This window comes from Somniosus microcephalus, chromosome 4 (genome assembly GCF_052327205.1).
Source record: "Somniosus microcephalus isolate GS21.2 chromosome 4, FLI_Smic_1.0, whole genome shotgun sequence".
NCBI classification, from domain to species: domain Eukaryota; kingdom Metazoa; phylum Chordata; class Chondrichthyes; order Squaliformes; family Somniosidae; genus Somniosus; species Somniosus microcephalus.
Window position 1 is genome coordinate 63,799,135 of NC_140990.1, and position 14,816 is coordinate 63,813,950.

General features: G+C 51.7%; 1 pseudogene; it reads right to left on the reverse strand.

Annotated features, from left to right (window-relative positions):
* Positions 1-284: 284 nt before the first annotated feature.
* LOC147119063 (uncharacterized) lies at positions 285-14,554 on the reverse strand (annotated as a pseudogene).
* Positions 14,555-14,816: the final 262 nt, after the last annotated feature.

The following is a 14,816-nucleotide window of genomic DNA, read 5'->3' on the forward strand; positions in this document are numbered from 1 at the left end:
TCCGGGTATCATTCTGGTAAACCTATGCTGCACTCCCTCCAAGGCCAATATATCCTTCCTAAGGTGTGGTGCCCAGAACTGCTCACAGTACTCCAGGTGTGGTCTAACCAGGGTTTTGTACAGCTGCAGGGTTTTGGCCTCAGCTGGAGTCTTGTGTACAATTCTGGGCACCACACTTTAGGATGGATGTCAAGGCCTTGGAGAGGGTACAGAGGAGGTTGACCAGGATGGTACCAGGGATGAGGGACTTCAGTTATGTGGAGAGATTGGAGAAGCTGGGATTGTTCCTCTTAGAGCAGAGAAGGTTAAGAGGAGACCTAATAGGGGTGTTCAAAATGATGAGGGGTTTTGATCGAGCAAGTAGGGAGAAACTGTTCACTCTGGCAAGTGGGTCGGTAACCAAAGGTCACAGATTTAAAATAGTTGCTAAAACTAGAGGGAAATGAGGAGAATTGTTTTCACACAGAGGGTTGTTAAGATCTGGAACGCACCATCTGAAAGGATGCTGGAATCAGGTTCCACAGGAACTATCAAACGGTAATTGGACATGTACTTGAAGAGGACTAGTTTGCAGAGTTCTGGGGATGAAGCTGGGGTTTGGGACTAAATTGGACAGCTCTTTCAAAGAGCCGGCACAGGCACGATGGGCCGAATCACCTCCTTCTGTGCTGTTAGATTCTATGATCAGTGTGAAGACGCTGGTGTCTCTTAAGGCTCTTAGAGCTTTTAAAGCTCTTCCCACAGTCAGAACATTTAAAGAGTCTCTCGTCAGTGTGAACAAGCTGGTGTGACAGGAGGTTGGATGACTCAGTGAATCCCTTCCCACACATGGAGCAGGTGAACGGCCTCTCACCAGTGCGGAGGAGCCGATGTCTCTTCAGCTCCCTGGACCTTTTAAAGCTCTTCCCACAGTCAGAACATTTAAAGGGTCTCTCTCCAGTGTGAACTCGCTGATGTTCCAGCAGGTGGGATGACTGAGTGAATCCCTTCCCACACACGGAGCAGGTGAACGGCCTCTCACCAGTGTGTAGGTGTTGGTGTCCCTTCAGCTCCTGGACGCTTTTAAAGCTCTTCCCACAGTCAGAACATTTAAAGGGGTTCTCCCCAGTGTGAACTCGCTGGTGTCTCTTCAGCTCCCCGGAGCTTTTAAAGTTCTTCCCACAGTCAGAACATTTAAACGGTCTCTCATCAGTGTGAGCTAGCTGGTGTTGCTTCAGCTCCTGGGGGCTTTTAAAGCTCTTCCCACAGTTAGGACACTGAAATGGTCTCTCATCAGTGTGAACTCGCTGGTGTACCTTCAGCTCCTGGGGGCTTTTAAAGCTCTTCCCACAGTCAGAACATTTAAAGGGTCTCTCGTCAGTGTGAATTCGCTGATGTGCCAGCAGGTTGGAGGGCTGAGCGAATCCCTTCCCACACACGGAGCAGGTGAACGGTCTCTCCCCAGTGTGTAGGTGTTGGTGTCTCTTCAGATCCCCGGAGCTTATAAAGATCTTTCCACAGTCAGAACATTTAAAGGGATTCTCTCCAGTGTGAACAAGCTGATGTGACAGCAGGTGGGATGACTCAGTGAATCCCTTCCCACACACAAAGCAGATGAACCGCCTCTCCCCAGTGTGAACTCGCTGGTGTCTCTTCAGCTCCCCGGGGCTTATAAAGCTCTTCCCACAGTCAGAACACTGAAATGGTCTCTCGTCGGTGTGAACAAGCTGGTGTCGCTTCAGATCCTGGGGGCTTTTAAAGCTCTTCCCACAGTCAGAACACTGAAATGGTCTCTCATCAGTGTGAACTCGCTGGTGTGTTTGCAGGTGGGATGAACAAACAAATCCCTTTCCACACACGGAGCAGGTGAACGGACTGTCCCTGGTGCGACTGCGCCATTGAACTTCCAATGCAGATGGGGAACTGAATCTCTTCCCGCCGTCCCCACCTTTACCCGGTTTCTCCCCGGTGTTACGGTGCACGTGTCTCGCCAGGTCAGGCGATCGGCTGAATCTGCGTCCACACACCGAACACGTGTGCGGTTTGTCATCACTGCGATCACTGGTTTCTCCTTCCATGTGCAAAGGCCGATGATATTCAGGTCCTGATGAATCGAGCGACTCTGTCAGATCTTGACGTGATGTTTGGTCTGAGCTTCCCGCCTGTAACTGTCCACTTCTATAACCCTGTAAATTGAGATCAGAAAAGGATCAGAGGCAAACTGTTGTTTAATTTTCCTCTTTCTGACCCTAGGGGCAGTGAAGCTGATTTTCAGGCCCCAGTTGCTGCACAGGTTGGTTGAAAGGATCAATAGTAATGACGGCTGTAATACCCACAAGCTCCAGAAAGCACTCTGTTGACTCTGAGTCCTGCGCATGTGCTCATGGCCCCTGCGCTCTCCCTCCTGCTCCACAATTGCCCGTCCCGATCGGTCCACAACGCGAATGCTCAGCACACAAAACCCCGCGGTTGGAACATCGGGCGCACATGCTGAGCCGCAACATCTGGTACGCGTGCGCGGCTCAGGTGGGGGCGAGTCCGTGTTTCGCCTCAGCAGCCAGGGAGGTGCGCATGCGCAGGACGACCCAACATTCTTCCTGTCAGCAATCACTCCCTCGGTTCTTTAATAAAAACAGAAAATGCTGGAAATACTCAGCAGGTCAGGCAGCATCTGTGGAAACAGAAAGAGTTGAAGTTTCAGGTCGATGACCTTTTGTCAGAACTGCTTGTTCTTTAGTGTCAGCCAGTGGCTCAGTTGGTAGCACTCTCACCTCTGAGTCAGAAAGTTGTGGGTTTAAGTCCCAATCCAGGAACTTGAGCACAAAAATCTAGGCTGACGTTCCAGTGCAGTGCTGAGAGAGTGCGGCACTGTCGGAGGTGCCGTCTTTTGGAGGAGACGTTAAACTGAGGCCCCGTCTGCTCTCTCAGGTGGACGTCAACGATCCTATGGCACTATTTTGAATAAGAGCAGGGGAGTTATCCCTGGTGTCCGAGCCAATGTGTTTATCCCTCAATCAACATAACAAAAAACATAGATAATCTGCTCATTATCAGATTGCTGTTTGTGGGAGCTTGCTGTGCGCTTATTGGCTGCTGCGTTTCCTACATTACAACAATGACTACACTTCAAAAGTACTTCATTGGCTGTAAAGCACTTTCGGACGTCCGGTGGTGGTGAAAGGTGCTATAGAAATGCAAGACTTTCTTCTCACCAGCGACCTCTTGAGTGACAGCCGAGAGTCCGCGCATGCGTACGCGGAACAGCGAATTGCGCCGAGTCCGGTCACCAACGATAATAACTGCGCATGCCCAGAGACCAACCCCCCCTCCCCCACTCGGAGCTGCGCCTGCGCACTTGGATCCTGTCGGACGGAGTCGGCGCGGGGCATTCCGGGGAAAGGCCTTGGTGTCGGTTCCAGAGTCGCGATCGGTGACGCAAAGTGAGTTTTCTCCGCTCCGATTGGGTGGAGAATCGCGCGGGGTGGGGGTAGGGGTGGATCGGGAGAGAATAAAGTGAAATAGAAAAACCTGAGTCTGCGAGGCCCCGGACCGAGCGGCGGCAGTTGGACTGTGCACGTGATCTCCTCGGGGACACGTGACCTGGACCAACGGCCTGATTGACGGGAGCTTCGGACCAATAGGGAGCGAGCGGGGCGGGGCTGGAGGAGCGAGCCGGCGGCGGGTCCTCCAACCAATCGGGGAGCCCGAGGGGCGGGACTAGCGCCGGCTGATTGTCTGATCCGCAGGGCAGCGAGTTTCTCCAGTCCCTTGTTCAGGGCCCGGGGCCAGGGGAGGCTGTGGGCCTTTATTCCCCTTATTGGACACAAGGCTCTTTGCCTCACAACACACTGGCTCAGGTTTTAATACAGACTTTTTTAATTCATCAATAAAAGCAGATAAACCCCGTGCTTCTGTGGAACAAACTTTCTAATATTTTGTAGAATCATAGAATGGTTACAGCACAGAAGGAGGCCATTCGGCCCGTTGAGCCCGTGCCGGCTCTCTGCAAGACCACTTCAGCGAGTCCCACTCCCCGCCCTTTCCCCGTAACCCTGCAAATTTCTTTACAATTCCTTTTTGAAAGCCGTGATTGAATCTGCCTCCACCACCCTTTCAGGCAGTGCATTCCAGATCCTAACCAGTCGCTGCATAAAAAAGTTTTCCCTCACAACACTAATCTAGTCTCATACTCTCTCTTTGCCCCTCTTATTCCCTTTTAAATCTCCTCTGTACATTCTATATTCAGCTTGGTTCTCCACTGTATTTTGTCATAAGCTTCATTTTCAGTCTCATTTTAACCTCTCTATATCATTTGTCATCGAGAGAGCTCTAGCTTTGGATGCCCCTCCTTTCCCCCTTGTGGGAATGTGTCTACTCTGTACTCGAACTATGTCCTGGTTGAAGGCCTCCCATTGTTCAATTACTGTTTTGCCTACCAATTTTTTGATTCCAATCCACCTGGGCCAGATCCCTCTGCGTCTCCGCCGAATCTGCTCTGATGATGCCACCTTCCACACCAGTGCTTCCGACATGTCTTCCTTTTTCCTCAACCGAGGATTCCCCTCTACCGTGGTTGACACGGCCCTCGACCGTGTCCGTTCCATTTCCCGCACTTCTGCCCTCACCCCTGCCCCTCCTTCCCGGAACCACGATAGGGTTCCCCTTGTCCTCACCTTTCACCCCACCAGCCTCCACATTCAACGGATCATCCTCCACCATTTCCGCCACCTGCAGCGTGATCCCACCACCAAACGCATCTTCCCCTCACCTCCCCTTTCAGCATTCCGTAGGGACCACTCCCTCCAAGACACCCTAGTCCACTCCTCTACCACCCCCAGCACCCCTTCCCCTTCGCTTGGCACCTTCCCGTGCAAGCGCAGGAGATGCAACACATGCCCTTATACCTCCCCCCTTCCCACTGTCCAGGGCCCCAAACACCCCTTCCAGGTGAAACAGCGATTTACTTGTACTTCCTGCAATTTAGTATACTGTATTCACTGCTCACGATGCAGTCTCCACTACATTGGGGAGACCAAACGCAGATTGGGTGACCACTTTGTGGAACACCTCCGTTCAGTCCGTAAGGGTGACACCGAGATCCCGGTGGCCTGTCACTTTAATTCACCGCCCCATTCCCACTCGGACCTCACCGTCCTTGGCCTCTTGCATTGCAGCGGCAGTGCGGACCTGGGAGGAGCGGCGAGTGGCAGCAATAAAAGGAGAGCCCGAGGTGCAGGTAGGCCCCACAGCAGCAGCAGTGGCGGTGGCAGTGCGGACCTGGGAGGAGCGGCGAGGTGGCGGCAATAAAAGGAGAGCCCGAGGTGCAGGTAGGCCCCACAGCAGCAGCAGCGGCGGTGGCAGTGCGGACCTGGGAGGAGCGGCGAGGCGGCAGTGATAAAAGGAGAGCCCGAGGTGCAGGTAGGCCCCACAGCAGCAGCAGCAGCGGCAGTGCAGACCTGGGAGGAGCGGCGAGGCGGTGGCAGTGACAAAAGTAGAGCCTGAGGCGCAGGTAGGCCCCACAGCAGCAGCGGCGGCGGCAGTGCGGAACTGGGAGAAGCGGCGAGGCGGCGGCAGCGATAAAAGGCGAGCCTGAGGCGCAGGTAGGCCCCACAGCAGCAACAGCAGCGGTGGCGGCAGTGCGGACCTGGGAGGAGCAGCAGCGGCGATAAAAGGAGAGCCTGAGGTGCAGGTAGGCCCCACAGCAGCAGCAGCGGCGGCGGCAGTGCGGACCTGGGAGGAGCAGCAGCGGCGATAAAAGGAGAGCCCGAGGTGCAGGTAGGCCCCACAGCAGCAGCAGCAGCGGCGGCAGTGCGGACCTGGGAGGAGCGGCGAGGTGGCGGCAGTGATAAAAGGTGAGCCCGAGGTGCAGGTAGGCCCCACAGCAGCAGCAGCGGCAGTGTGGACCTGGGAGGAGCGGCGGCGGCGATAAAAGTTGAGTCCGAGGTGCAGGTAGGCCAACCAACCTCAGAGCTCCGAGAGCGGGAGAGAGAAGTAACAAGTAATCGAAGTGTGATGTCACCAGAAAGCAGTTAAGTGATTGGTTGGTGAGTATTTCTCTCTTTCTCATTTTTTCCAAACTTAAATTTTGTGGTTTATAGTTTCTAGGGTCTCTGTTGTGTAGCTGGGACTGCTGGTAAATAAGGGCCCTTGAGTATATAATTTAATTGTAGTGTAATTGGTGGAATTGATTTGATTTAATTTAATTTGAATTAATTAAAGTGTAAGTCATGGCAGGACAGCTCGGTGTCGTGGTATGCATCCATCGGAGCTGATCAAGCGTGGTCAAAGCTTCGATGCTGGGGATGTTGGCCTGAGTAAGAACACTGACGTTGGTGCGACTATCCTGCCAATGGATTTCCAGGATCTTGCAGAGGCAGCATTGGTGGTACCTCTCCAGTGCTTTGAGGTGCCTGCTGTACATGGTCCATGTCTCTGAAGCATACAGCAGGGCAGGTATCGCAGCTGCTCTGCAGACCATGAGCTTAGTGCCGGGTTTGAGGTCCTGGTCTTCAAACACTCTCTTCCTCAGGCGACCGAAGGCTGCACTGGCACACTGAAGGCGGTGTTGGACTTCGTTGTTGATGTCTGCCCTTGTTGACAGTAGGCTCCCGAGGTATGGAAAGTGGTCCACGTTGTCCAAGGCCTTGTCGTGGATTTTGATAATCGGGGGGGCAGGTTGGTAGAGGACCTTTGTCTTACGGATGTTTAGTGTAAGGCCCATGCTCTCGTACGCTTCGGTGAAGGTGTTGACGATGGTTTGGAGTTCGACCTCCAAGTGAGCGCAGACGCAAGCATCATCTGCATACTGTAATTCGACGACAAAGGATGGGACGACCTTGGATCTGGACTGGAGGCGACGGAGGTTGAACAGTTTCCCGTTTGTTTTGTAAATTAGCTCCGCTCCAGCGGGCAGCTTACTGAGGGTGAGATGGAGCATTGCAGCAAGGAAGATCGAGAAGAGCGTTGGTGCGTCGACACAGCCTTGCTTGACCCCAGTTCGTACGTGAATTGGGTCTGTGGTGGAACCGTTGGTCAGGATCACGGCTTGCATGTTGTCGTGAAGCAGGCGGAGGATGGTGACAAACTTTTGAGGGCAGCCGAATTTGAGGAGGACACTCCATAATCCTTCACGGTTGACAGTGTCGAAGGCCTTTGTGAGATCAAAGAAGGCCATGTACAGCGGTTGGTGCTGTTCCCTGCATTTCTCTTGTAATTGACGTGCAGTGAAGATCACGTCCATTGTGCCCATTAGTGGGCGTAATCCGTATTGCGACTCTGGGAGGAGCTCTTCAGCCACTGGGAGAAGGCGATTGAGGAGGATTCTTGCGATGACTTTCCCTGTAGCAGACAGCAGGGAAACTCCTCTGTAATTACCGCAATCGGACTTGTCACCTTTCTTGAAGATGGTCACAATTACGGCATCTTTGAGATCCCCTGGCATGCTCTCCTCCTTCCAGATAAGAGAAATTCGTTCATGAATTTGCACCAGTAGTGCTTCTCCGCTATGCTTTAGTACCTCGGCGGGGATTCCATCTGCTCCTGAGGCCTTGTTGTTCTTTAGTTGTCAGATGGCCTTTTCAACCTGATGCCGGGCTGGGATTGTTCTGAGGTGGTGGGTAGCATGCTGCGGGATGGAGTTGAGGACACTTGCGTCGAAAACAGAGTCGCGGTTAAGGAGACCTTCGAAGTGCTTCCAGCGGGCACTGACTGCCTCTCTGTCCTTGATGAGTACCTCTCCATTCTTGGCCCGCAGTGGGGTAGGACATTGGGTGCTTGGGCCGTAGGCGGTCTTGACTGTGCTAAAGAATCCACGCATGTCGTGGTTGTCAGCCAGCTGCTGGATCTCCTGCGCTTTCTCCACCCACCACCTGTTCTTTAGGTCACGAGTTTTTTGTTGGACCTCGGCCTTCAGGCGTCTGTAGAGCTGCTTTCTTGCTCTCAAGTTCTGTTGCTGTTTCCAGATCAGGAATGCCTTGCGCTTGTGGCTTATTAGCTCCTGGATCTCCTGGTCATTCTTGTCAAACCAGTCTTGGTGTTTCCTGGTCGAGTGACCGAGCGTCTCTTCACAGGTGCTGATTATGGAGGCCTTGCGTGCAGACCAGGCGCTGTGGACACTCTGTGTCTCTGCATCACTGGGAGTCGTCAGGTTGGCTGTGAGGCACAGGCTGAATAAGGCTTTCTTAGTGGGGTCTTTGAGTGCTCCAGCATTGATTTTCCTGCAGCATTGTTTCACTAACCACTAACGAGACTAAACTAACAAATGAATATCAATGCACTAACCGATATACTTATGTTAATTTGCTCTGCTCTGTGTTGATTATGATGTCACCTTTTCTGTGTCCTCCGGTGCGATTATTTATTATTTACTGTTGCTCCTTGGTTTAAATTACTGATCACCTCCTTCCCCCTCAGCATCCAATTCCCATTCTCACCAAATTTCCCTTACCACTCTGTTCAGCAAGCCACTCCGTTAAGTAAGTTCTCCAGCTCCGTGCCACACAGCTCATCCTCCTCCTTGTCCCTCCTCCAAAGTTATCTCTGTCCTCAGCTAGTCCACTCACTTTTCTGCCACCTTGTTGTTGACCCAAAATGGCGGTGATTGTTACCCAGAACAGTCTGCGTGCTAGAATAGGCCCTATCAATGCTGCAGGAGCTGGTGTGCACAGGCGCGGGGAGGGCTCGGTGTGGGGCGGGTTTGGCGTGTGCTCAGTGCCGCCAGTTGGGTGATGGCGGCGGAAGGCGGAGAGAAGATTCCGGAGCGGGGAGGAGGCTGCGGAGCGCAGGGGAGCAATAGAACCGGCGGGGAGGCTTTATAAACACCCAGTGTGGGCCTCAGACCCTGAACAAGAGCCTCCGGGCCGGGCGTTTGCCCCGAGTGGGGCGGCAGCTGCGGGGCTTTCTCCCGGTGACAGGCCCGGGTTAACGGCCGCCATCTTGAGAGGCTCAGGGGGCAGCAGGGCGCATGCGCGGTCCCCTTGGCCAGGAACCAGGAGGAGAGAATCTTGTCAATTTCTATCCTGGACTCACAGTGATGGCTTTTGTAAACTCCTTTTACAGGCTGTGAGAAGGGCAGCATTTACACACCACAAACTCAAACCAAACATCACATCGAGATCTGACAGAGTCACTCCATTCATCAGGACCCGAATATCATCGGCCTTTGAATGTGGAAGGAGAAATGTTTGTCTGTTCTGTCTGTGGGAAAAGATTTCAAACATCAGTGTGACTGGAAAAGCACCGAGACACCCACATCCAAGTGAGAGTGTTCCAGTGCGCTGACTGTGGAAAGAGCTTTAACCAGTTACACAGCCTGAAAAAACATCGCAACGTTCACAGTGGGGAGAAACCGTATCCGTGTTGTGTGTGTGGACGAGGCTTCAACCGATTGTCCAACCTGGAGAGACACAAGGACAACTGCACCATGGAGAAACCCTGGGAAATGTGGGGACTGTGGGAAGGGATTCAATTACCCGTCCCAGCTGGAAAATCATAGGCGCACTCACACCAGGGAGAGGCCGTTCACCTGCTCTGAGTGTGGGAAGGGATTCACTCAGTCATTCTGCCTCCAGTCACACTAGAGAGTTTACACTGGTGAGAGACCATTCAGTTGCTCTCACTGTGGCAAGAGGTTCAGGAGTTCATCAAACCTCATTGCACACCAGCGAGTTCATACTGGGGAGAGGCCGTTCACCTGTTCCATGTGTGAGAAGGGATTCAGTCAGTCAACCACTCTGCTGAGACACCAGCGAGTTCACACTGGGGAGAGACCGTTCACCTGCCCCGTGTGTGAGAAGGGATTTACTCGGTCATCCCACCTGCTGAGACACCAGCGAGTTCACAAGTGACTGCAGAGGTTGGATTCTGCTGTTATTGCTGCTGTTAATCACATCCAGGACTGAACCATGTTTATTCTGACAGTGGGTTTTGTTTCTGCTGATGTTAATAACCCCTATAACTGGGCTGGAGTTTAATATTCTGGATATATAGCTGATTGTGTTCTCGGGACTGCAGTGTCCCTTTAAGAACCGCTCTCTGCGATCCTTCCACTTAATTCAGGGACTCTCATCAGAAATTCGTTCACAATTAAATTATACATTTTACTGCAACCCTATATTAATCTTTGGTACAATTCAGTGTCTGAAAGGTTCCGCTGATTAACATCTTCAATTAGAAAGTGCTGATTAATCCTCGTGGACAATTCTTACTGACTTGCACATTACACACAGTGGCACCTCCATTATCCACCAGAAAGACGGGGAATGGGAATTGCTGGAGAATCGAGAGTCCCCAAATGTTGCCACTCCCGTCTGGTACAGCAATCCCCTCGGCACGGGAATGGAGACAAGTCCAGTTATAGTGACGGGATGAGTTAAAGGTATTTACTCAGATGGGCGGAAGGTGGGAAGTGGTGTTCCACGGGGATCAGTGCTGGGACCACTGTTGTTCACCATTTACATGAATGATTTGGACTTGGGAATCAGAAGTTCAATTTCAAAATTTGCAGATGACACTAAAATGGGGGGTGTAGTTAATACTGAGGAAGACTGCGATAACATCCTTGTAGAATTATTCAGTTGTGTTCAGTAAATAGCAGCATCTTTTAATTTGCTTTGACTGATCACATCACTATATAGTTATGTGAAAAACAGAAATCATTAACAACTCCCAATTTCAGAATTGTCAGATTCAAACTCAACTTCTTCCAAGTGCAATCTAACATTTCAAAAATTGTAATGGATGTAAGCGAGATATTAGGACTGTTGTCTAACACAATCCAAACACACTGACACACAGACAGATGGGCAGGTGTAGCTTCACAGTGAATCCTTTCAAGCCTCACTAAAAAGTGGCAGACTGGCAATCCATTGTTCACTAATGGAGTTGTGATCTTTGTAAATTAAGAAATGGAAATGTGTCAAAGAGTTGATTAACAGAGTGGAGCATCATCTCCCTTTGATTTCTATTTCTGACACCAGACAACAGAAAAAGGTCACTACAACACGACATAAACAGACTCTTCAGGTGTGAGACATCAGACTTCAGAACAACACGTCTGCCAGCTCTGGCCACAAACCTCAGTACAGTCAACCTTTCAGCAGCTGCAGCCCTGATTAAATCACTAGTAGTTTAACATGTCTAGTAGAGCTTTTGTATCAAAATAGAAGAAATGTATTTGTGACACACACACAATTAATAATTACATCACAATGTGATTGTGAGGATCGATTATCACCTCTTGATATCTTCTGTGCCCACCGGTCGAGGAAGGTATCAAGTGAACCGGTGGACACCGCCTGCTCCCTCTCCAGGGCCATCCGGGCAGGGACAAGACCACGGGAGAGAGGCAGGCAGCCAGAGTGACCCCCCATGGGCCCCGCCCATCCTGGGCCTACAAATTGCTGTTTTCGCCAGGCCCAAGATCAGGTCCAGGAGAAGATCCTCCGACTTACCCACCCTCCTCCACACTGGGCGGACAAAGATTAGGAGCGTGGGGCTAAAGTGTAACCAAGAGTTGAGGAGCAGCCCCTTCAGGTAACTATACAGGGGCTGCAACCTCTCACACTGAATATATACACGGCCCGTGGACTCCTCTAGGCTGCAAAAAACACATCTGGACTTGGAGGCGGAAAGGAGCTTAAAAACTGTTGCACACGACAGCTCCCTGCAACAGTCTCTACCCCAGATCCCCAATGGTGCAGGGAAGGACCCCCGCATAGAGAGCCCTCCATTGGGGAACCTCGCCTCCACCAGACAGCAAGATGACCCGCCAGTCTGATTGAGATTGGGCAATAAACAAAATTAATAAATAAATTATACAGAAACCCGAGTGCCCGGGTCCTCAGCCCTGGTGTGAAGTACGCTGGCCACCAATTTTCCGTTACTGACTCGCACCTCAGGCCCCGCCCAGTCTGGTTTAATTACTAAATGTTTTCTAACTCGGGTTCAGGCCTGTCATTCTGAGGGAAACAAGGCCTCATTTATTGGTGTGTCCCACCCGAGCAGCTGTTAATGGCTTTAATAAACTGGCAGCAAGGTTGTTTTTAAAGGTGGAAGGAAGTGAAAAACGCCACTAGCGATGCCTCAAAACTCACGGACAGAAAAATCCACTTCATCAGCGCCCCTGCCACAGGACTCAATATCCACCCCCTCCACCACTGGTGCACTGTGTCTGCAGTATGTACGGTCTACAAGATGACCACGGTCAGGCCATGTGGAGTCAAGGGCCAGGCAGCAGAATGGATGGAAAGATCGCAACAAACTTCCCTTAACTCCAACCCTCTGATTTCTGTTTTGTAGCCATCTTTCCAACCACTCTGCTGCCTGGCCCTTCACTCCACACAGCCTGACCTGGGTCATCTTGTCGATCTTACAAACTGTTTATGGATAGCAAGCTGGTCACAAAACAGAAAACAGAGTAGGGGTTGGGAGTAGCTACTCAGACTGACAAAAGGTGGAAAGTGGTGTTCCACAGGGATTGGTGCTGGGATCACTGCTGTTAATAAACGATTTGGACTCGGGAATCAGAAGTACAATTTCAAAGTTTGTCGAGGACACCAAATTGGGAGGTAGAGTTAATACTGAGGAAGACAAAATGCAAGAAGACATGAATAAATTTCAGAATGGGGGTGTAATTGGCAAATGAATTCAATGAAGATCAGTGTGAGGTGGTGTGTTTTGGTGGGAAGAATAAGGAGGCCACTCACTACTTGGACAACAAGGGGGTGAAATTGGGTTGCTTTGTGCCTCCCGTGATATTCAGCGGGAGGTTAGTGGTAGCCGGTAGCGCCCCGTGGCACTGCACCGCCGGCAATGACATCATCGCCGTGCGCAGCACCCCGGCTGCAACCTTGGGTTGTGACCCCTGACCTATCGCTGGACGATATGTCCGACAGGGCCAGGGGTCGTTCCTGCAGCCGTGGCGGCGCCACTTAAAGGGCAGATGTCGGGCGGCAACTTTTTATTTTGGCCGACTGCCAGCACCTGCCCTCTTCCCCTTCTTCGGGGTGTCGGCCGCGATCGCTCAGCCCGGCACTCCTCTTGATCCGACACCCCGCTCCCCGGTGGTCCAGCAGGGCCCCGGTGTGCGCAGTGCTAGGCCCCTCCCCTTTAATCGGGGAGGGAGGTCTGCTATGACACGGTGCTATATGCCGACCGGCGTGGCGCTGTTACACGAAGCACCGCAAATTTCACTAGTAGTGCCTCGAGGGAGGGGAGCGCTTCCAGTAGCACCCCGCCTCCTGCCTGGGGCGCTACCACTTAATTTAATGTGCAGGGGCGCTAACTTTTTCGGGGCGCTAAAATGAGCCCTGGCGACGTTAGCGACCCAAAGGGGGTGTCACCGAGTTTTACCCCTAAGAGTCTAAATGGGCTGGAGGAGCAGAGGGATCCAGGGATACAGATACACAAATCACTAAAAGTAATGACACAGGTTAATAAGGCCATTAAAAAAAAGCACTGGGTACATTCCTAAAGGAACAATCTGTTCCATGCCTTGGAGCTCTGAACCATGGCAGAGAGCGGCTGGGACACGTTTCTCACACGCTTCGAGATTAACCCACACGGAGCCTTTGCTGTCAGTGAAGAGAGACGAGAAAGACCAAAGTGCCGTTTGCCCCTCTCAGTGTGGCCCTGAAGGACTGTGTCCAGGCTGAAGTTCTGTTCCCGCCGTACGATCCTCCCCCAGATTGTCCTTTCTGAGCTCCAGCCAGGTGATGCTAAACACTCAGGTGGGAAGGAAGACAATCTACAACAATGTGTTTAAAACAAAGCTGGTTTATTTGACATCTATCCAGAATATTAAACTCCAGCCCAGTTACAAGAGTTAATAACATCAGCAGAAACAAACCCCAACTGTCAGAATGAACATGGTTCAGTCCTGGATGTGATTAACAGCAACAATAACAGCAGAATCCAACTGCTGCAGTCACTTGTGAACTTGCTGGTGTTTCAGCAGGTTGGATGACTGAGTGAATCCCTTCCCACACATGGAGCAGGTGAACGGCCTCTCCCCAGTGTGAGTGCGCTGGTGTACAGTGAGTTCAGATGATCGCCTGAACCCAGTCCCACAGTGATGGCACCTGAAAGGTCTCTCGTCAGTGTGAACACGTTGATGGCATGTCAGTTCCCCGGAACTTTTATAGCACTTCCCACAGTCCGAGCATTTATAAGGTCTCTCATCAGTGTGAACTCACTGGTGATTCAGCAGGGTGGATGACTGAGTGAATCTCTTCCCACACACAGGGCAGGAGAACGGTCTCTCCCCAGTGTGAACTCGCTGGTGTCTCAGCAGATGCGTTTTGCTTTTAAATCCCTTCTCACAGACAGAACATTTAAAAGGTCTCTTATCAGTGTGAACAAGTTGGTGTGTCAGCAAGTTGGATGAACGACTGAATCCAATCCCACACTCAGAGCAGGTGAACGGCCTCTCCCCAGTGTGAACACGCTGGTGTGTCTGAAGGTCAGATGACTGAGTGAATCCCTTCCCAATCTCAGAGCAGGTGAATGGCCTCTCCACAGTGTGAACTCGCTGGTGTTTCAGTGGGGTGGATGACTGAGTGAATCCCTTCCCACACATGGAGCAGGTGAACTGTCTCCAGTGTGAACTCGCTGGTGTACAGTGAGTTCAGATGATCGCCTGAACCCAGTCCCGCAGTGAGAGCACCTGAACGGTCTCTCATCAGTATGAACACGTTGATGGCATGTCAGTTCCCCAGAACTTTTATAGCACTTCCCACAGTCCGAGCATTTAAAAGGTCTCTCATCAGTGTGAGCACGCTGATGATTCAGCAGTGTGGATGACTGAGTGAATTCCTTCTCACACACAGAGCAGGTGAATA